We start from the raw sequence: 6,596 nt of genomic DNA, 5'->3' as shown, positions 1-6,596 counted from the left end.
GGAGATAGAGAGGGGGAGGGAGGGGGAGAGAGAGAGGGGGAGAGAGAGAGGGTGAGGCAGTGGGAGAGAGAGGGGGAGAGGGGAGGGGGAGAGGAGAGGGGGCAGAGGGGAGAGGGGAGGGGGGAGAGGGCAGGGGGGAGAGGGGAGAGGGGAGGGGGAGGGGGGAGAGGGGAGGGGGGAGAGGGGAGAGGGAGGGGGAAGAGGGGAGGGGGGATGAGAGAGAGACAGAGGGAAGGAGAGGGAGAGGGCGAGTCCCCGGCCCGCGGTCGCAAATGGGACCGGGCGTGAGCCGGCTTGAGGCTGTGAGAGAGGGCCGGGCCCGGTTGCCGGGGTAACCCTTCCCCACACTTCCTGCCATCCCTAGCCCCACCCCCCGCCCTCCCGAGCCCTGCCCTCCCGAGCACCGGCCAGCCCCGCCCTCCCGAGCACCGGCGCCCCCCTGCCCTCCCGAGCATCGGCCCCCCGCCCGAGCCGGCTTCAAGACCGCTGATTGCGGCTGGGCCTGCGCGCCGCACAGGAAGAGAGAGAGAGAGAGACACCGCCGCTCAACGGAGCGGGCTCTGTGGGTGTGGGGGAGAAGCAGAAGCATCAATATCAGCTTCTAGTCTTTGGCACCAGTCACTCACCGCAGCTTCCAGTCATTGGCAGCAGTCTCTTCGTTTATAGAAAACCCTCCGCCCTCCCGAGCCCCGGGACGGGGCCTGAGCAGGCTTTAGACCGCCGATTGCAGCTGGGCCTGCGGCCTAGTAGAGGGGGGGAAAGCCCGAGTCCCCGGGCAGCAAAATAAGAGGGTGAAAGATAGGAAAATGAATCAGCTTACAAAAAGTCTTTAGAAATTAATTTACTTCTTTTTTTAACTATTTAATTGTGTACAGAAAGTGGGAAAAAAAATCAACTTAGGAATCAAGATGGCGGCCACTCACCTCAGCTCAGAAGGATTAGGCCCGCCCACACACGCACCGATTGGTCAACCGTCAGGTCACTGAACTGTAGGATTGGTCAATCATCACGTCACTCAACTCTAGGATGGCCCGTCCACACACGCAATGAACCCGCCCCTGTGACGCAGCGATTGGTCAACCGTCATGTCGCTCGACTGTACGATTGGTCAACCTTCATGTCACTCAATGCTAATGAGCGGATAATGAGTGGAATTTTGAACGTTTTTTGGATACCGTCTGAACAATTTTTGTCTGACCAAAAAGTAAATACGCTTATGACCATTCCAGAATCATAAGCTTTCTTTTGATATAACACATGTGTAGGTACACTCTATAACTTTTGAGTGTATAAAGTACATACAGACAGACAGACAGACAGACGGAAGGATATTTTATATATATACTAGCTGGAGTGCCCGGCGGTGCCAAGGGTTTTTTGAGGGCATGTTGTTGTTGGAAGAGAGAGAGAGAAAGACTGGGGGGAGAAGAGAGAGACTGAGGGGAGAAGAGAGAGACTGGGGGGAGAAGAGAGAGACTGGGGGGGGAGAGAGCGACTGGGGGGGAGAGACCGAAAGAGAGAGAGACTGGGGGGAAGAGAGAGAGAGAGACTGCTGGATTGAGTTCGGGATTAGCCTGGAGAGAGAGGGGGGGAAGGAACGCATCAGGCCTGGCCCTATCGACCCCTGCAAAGGAAGGAAGGAAGGAAGAAGGCGAGCTCTCCCTCCTTGTCCCACCCCCTAACTCTTTCCCTCCCTCCCCTCTCGCTCCCTGCCCCTCTCCTCACTCTCCCTCCCCCTCTCCTCTCCCTCCCTCCCCCTTTCCTCTCCCTCCCTGCCCCTTCCCTCACTCTCCCTCCCCCTCTCCCTCCCCCTCTCCTCACCCTCCCTCCCCCTCTCCTCACCCTCCCCCCCTCATCTCCCTCCCCTCTCCTCTCCCTCCCTGTCTCCCCCTCCCTCTCTCCCCTACCCTCCCTCTCCCTCCCCCCTCTCCCTCCCCCTCTCCTCTCCCTCCCTCTCTCCTCTCCCTCCCTCTCTCCTCTCCCTCCCTCTCTCCTCTCCCTCCCTGTCTCTCCCTCCCTGTCTCTCCTCTCCCTCCCTCTCTCCTCTCCCTCCCTCCCTCTCTCCTCTCCCTCCCTTTCTCCTCTCCCTCCCTACACCTCCGTGGATCAGCGCCTCAGGACCGGCCGGTGCGCGGCCTAGCGCGTGAGGCCCGGCCGGACTCACGTTAGCTCTCTCCCTCCCTCCCACTCTCCTCTCCTCTCCCTCCTCTCCTCTCCCTCCCCCCCCTCTCCTCTCCCTCCCCCTCCGTGGATCAGCGCCTCAGAGCCGGCCGGTGCATGACCTAGCGCGTGAGGCCTGGCCGGATCTCCCTCCCTCCCCCTCCGCGGATCAGCGCCTCAGAGCTGGCCGGCGCGTGACCTAGCGCGTGAGGCCCGGCCGGACTCTCCCCCCCTCCCTCCCCCTCCGCGGATCAGCGCCTCAGAGCTGGCCGGCGCGTGACCTAGCGCGTGAGGCCCGGCCGGACTCTCCCTCCCTCCCTCCCCCTCCGCGGATCAGTGCCTCAGAGCCGGCCGGTGCGCGGCCTAGCGCGTGAGGCCCGGCGGGACTCACCTTAGCTCAGGTCGCGCTCCGGGGGGGGGGGGGGGGAAGCCTGAGTCCCCTTTGGTAAAGGATTTTTTTTTTCTATTAAAACCAACTTTTTTTTTGCTGCAAATCTATATTTCAAAAGAAACACGCAGAAAGTGGGAAAAAGAAATGAATAGTTAGGAATCAAGATGGCGGCCACTCACCTCAGGGCAGAAGGATTAGGCCCACCCACACACGCAATGTGACGCAGCGATTGGTCAACCATTAGGTCACTCAACTGTAGGATTGGTCAACCATCATGTCACTCAATGCTATCCCCTGTAGGATGGCCCGCCCACACATGCAATGAACCTCCCCCCGTGATGCACCAATTGGTCAACCATCAGGTTAATCACCTGTACAATTTGTCAACCATCACGTTGTGGTAAACCACTTTTATCGTTCACTATCGTTACACTTTAGTTATCACTGTTATATCGTTACTCTATGGTTATCACTGTTCACACTGTTGTATCACTATACGAGGTCGCCTCTTGTCACGCTGCTATACCTGGGCTGACCACTGCTGACTCCGCCCATGACTCCACCTACCTGCCCAGGTATAAAGGTAGTCGACTGGCTGGCATTCCTCCTTGTTGTATCCGATCACCCATGAGGGTGGGCTCTGTTATTTAGCCAATAAAAACCTATAGTTACTTTCTTAACTTGTCGCTTTTCATCGGATGAATTGATAGGTATATCAATTTTATTGGCTAAATTTTAAAATGTCGACACCTGAGCAGTCAAACGACCAGCCAAGCGACCAGCCAGACGCCCAGCTACAACAGCCACAGCAGCCGGCCTGGCTGCGAGCCCTCAGACCACCGTACCTGGATCTAAACCCACAGGCAGCAAACTCAGCCCTCGACTTCGAACACTGGCTGAGCTGCTTCGAAGCCTACCTGGGAGAATCCGGTGTGCCTCAGAAATCCATGCTAAGAGTTCTGAACGCCCAAGTGAGCCCTAAAGTATTCGCACTCATCCGGGACCTTAAAGCATACGAGGACGCCATCAACCGGCTGAAAAGACAGTACCAAACCCCGGTAAATTCCATGTATGCCAGACACCTCCTGAGATCCCGCCCGCAACAGCCAGGCACTCGGCAGAGACTGTAACTTTAAAGCGGTAACGGCGGCAGAAAATACTGAAGACAATGTCCGCGATGCCTTCGTGAAAGGCCTGCGGCCCGACTACTCACGGCAAAGACTACTGGAAGCAAGGGACCTCGACCTGGACAAAGCTGCAGCCCTCGCTCTCTCTCTAGAGGTGGCCCATCGGGACCTCGAGGCATACTCAAGGTACTGTAACTCGCGGCCCTGGGACTTGGGACCGACCCCGACCGCGATACCCCCCGCAGCAACCCCCCTGGGACCTACCTCAGCGTCGGCGTCCCGGACCCGATCGAGACCGCCACCCCCGGTACCGGCTCCGACATCGGACCCCCGTGATCGGGCCGCCGGCTGCTTCTTCTGTGGCCAGGCGAAACACCCGAGGTCGCGCTGCCCAGCCAGGAACTCTACCTGCTCTAACTGCATGAAGAAAGGCCACTTCGCTAAGGCCTGCAGAGGTGGATCATCAAAGGCCAGCAGTGCCTCATGCGAGCTGTGGGGGCGGCCATCTTCCTTCAAGGCAACAGAGGCCAGCATCCCCACATGTGAGTCATGGGGCGGCCATCTTTGATACAGGCAACCGACACCAGCAGTGCCTCATGTGAGTTATGGGGGCAGCCATCTTCTCCGCCATTTTGTCCAACCTCGTGGGAGACGCCATTTTACCCACCACGCCCGACCGCCACCGTGCCTCAACCGCAGACTACAACAACTCGCTCAGCTATACACTAGCCTCCGTCACACTGGACCAGGCCCGCCCGCATCACCTGTCCAAGTCGATGATGGACATCAAAGTAAACGGCCACGCCACGACCTGCCTGTTCGACAGCGGAAGCACGGAGAGCTTCATCCACCCAGACACGGTGAGCCACTACTCCCTCCCTGTCCTGCCAACGCGCAACCGGATCTCGATGGCATCGCGGTCACACACCATAGACATCAGCGGCTACTGTGTTGTGACCCTGTCGGTTAAGGGTACGGAGTATAAAAATTTTAAACTCCTCGTCCTGCCCCAGCTATGCGCTGCCGTCCTACTAGGCCTAGACTTCCAATCCCACCTCCAAAGCGTCACGCTAGCATACGGCGGACCCCTCCCCCCACTCACAGTCGACAACCAGCAGATTTTAAATCGCCCACCGCGTAACACCTGCGGCCTATCCACCCTCAAGGTCCCGCCACCTTCCCTGTTCGCTAACCTCACCCCCGACTACAAACCCGTCGCTACCAAGAGCAGGCGGTACAGCGCCGGGGACAGAGCTTTCATTAGCTCTGAGGTGCAGCGTCTCCTGAAGGAGGGCATCATCGAGGGGAGCACCAGCCCCTGGCGTGCCCAGGTCGTGGTCGTTAAGACCGGCAATAAAAACCGCCTGGTCATCGACTACAGCCAGACCATAAACAGGTACACCCAGCTGGACGCATACCCCCTTCCCCGCATATCTGATATGGTCAATCAGATTGCGCAGTACCGGTTATTCTCCACCATCGACCTTAAGTCGGCCTATCACCAACTCCCTATCCGCCCTGATGCTGGCATTTATCTCATGAATTGTGTTGTTGTTGAAGTCTGTTCTCGGCAATATTGTGGAAACAGTGATTCTAGTGTTTGGAAATGTACTGCTTGCCTTCCTAATCACTGCTCTGAGCGATGTTGCTACCTCTTTCTGTTGGGCCTTTAGGTCATTTGTGCCCGTGTGTATTATTATGTGTTGGGGGGAGCCTAGTCGGGTTTTGGTCAGCCATCCCATGGCTCTGTCTGTTGTTGGGCACCAGATCTTTTCTACTTTACTTCTAGGGAAGAGCTTTTTCTCCCATAGAAATTTCCCAGTCTATGAGTATTACGATGTCAGCCTTGTTTGTGTTTACTGTCTGGTGGCTTTCGCCTGGACTCATAGTGTGTGCGTTCCTCTTGTGAGCGGCTCGCTTGTGGTTCCACGGTGGTGGGGGAAGATTGAGATTCAGTATGCTGGTCGGTCTGTGTGGCACCCCTTGTATTGTGTGTCTGCTGCTGTTGTTCCATGTGGGAGTGCAGCCGTTCCGTCGGGCTCTGTCTTGTCTTATCTCTAGCCTCTGGTTGCTGGTCTAATGGTGTTATCTCTCCTCTATGGCTCTCTTCGTTTTCCTGCAGCTCTTTCACCCGATTCTCAAGTAGATTCACCTGGTTCTCAAGTAGATTCAGCTTTCTCTTGTATCTCTCCCTCTCTTGCTTTTGTTCGTGATTCATTTTAAGGAACTCCTCTCTAAGTTTAACCATCTCTATCTCTAATTGATTAAATTTATCTTTTAGTTGTATCTGGCTGTGTGATCCCGGGGTATGTGTCTGGTCGACCCTGGAAGGCTCACTCACTTCCTGGCTATGCTGCTCTTCTCTTGGTGAGCTGGAATTGGTAGGGGGACTATGTGTGGCTTCCTCCCTGGTAGTTATGCTGGGGTTTGTCAGTTGTATCATGTGGCTGTGGGTCCCCGGGGTTAGTGTCTGGTTTGAACTGTGTGGCTCGTTCACCTCCTGACCAGGCTGATTTCCTCCTGGTAAGTTGTCAATGTTGGGGGGAGTGCGGGTCGCTTTTCCCCTGTTAGCCACTCTGGGGCTGTTCCTTCCCCTCTCAGTTATTCCTTTCAGTGTCTTGAAGGCCGTTGCAAAGTTGTCGAGGTTGCCTTGCACTAATATTGTTCCGGTATTGTACATGTTGACAGTCGTGGTTGCCCTGTCTCCTGGTGTGTTAATTTTCATTTTGGACCCATTAGCGGTTTTTTCTAGCTTAACCCTGGTATAGTGTGATTTTATTGCTGTGATCCAAGCCGCTGGCTGATCTAAGTAGAAAATGAGGTTACATTTTGTCCCAGTGTTGTACCAGTCAGCAAAAAGAGTTTCTGGTTTTTCTCTCATCTGCTCATGCTTGATCGATTTTATAGCATTTTTTGTG

The sequence above is a fragment of the Somniosus microcephalus genome, chromosome 5, assembly GCF_052327205.1.
Source record: "Somniosus microcephalus isolate GS21.2 chromosome 5, FLI_Smic_1.0, whole genome shotgun sequence".
Lineage (NCBI taxonomy): Eukaryota > Metazoa > Chordata > Chondrichthyes > Squaliformes > Somniosidae > Somniosus > Somniosus microcephalus.
This window is presented reverse-complemented; position numbering follows the sequence as displayed.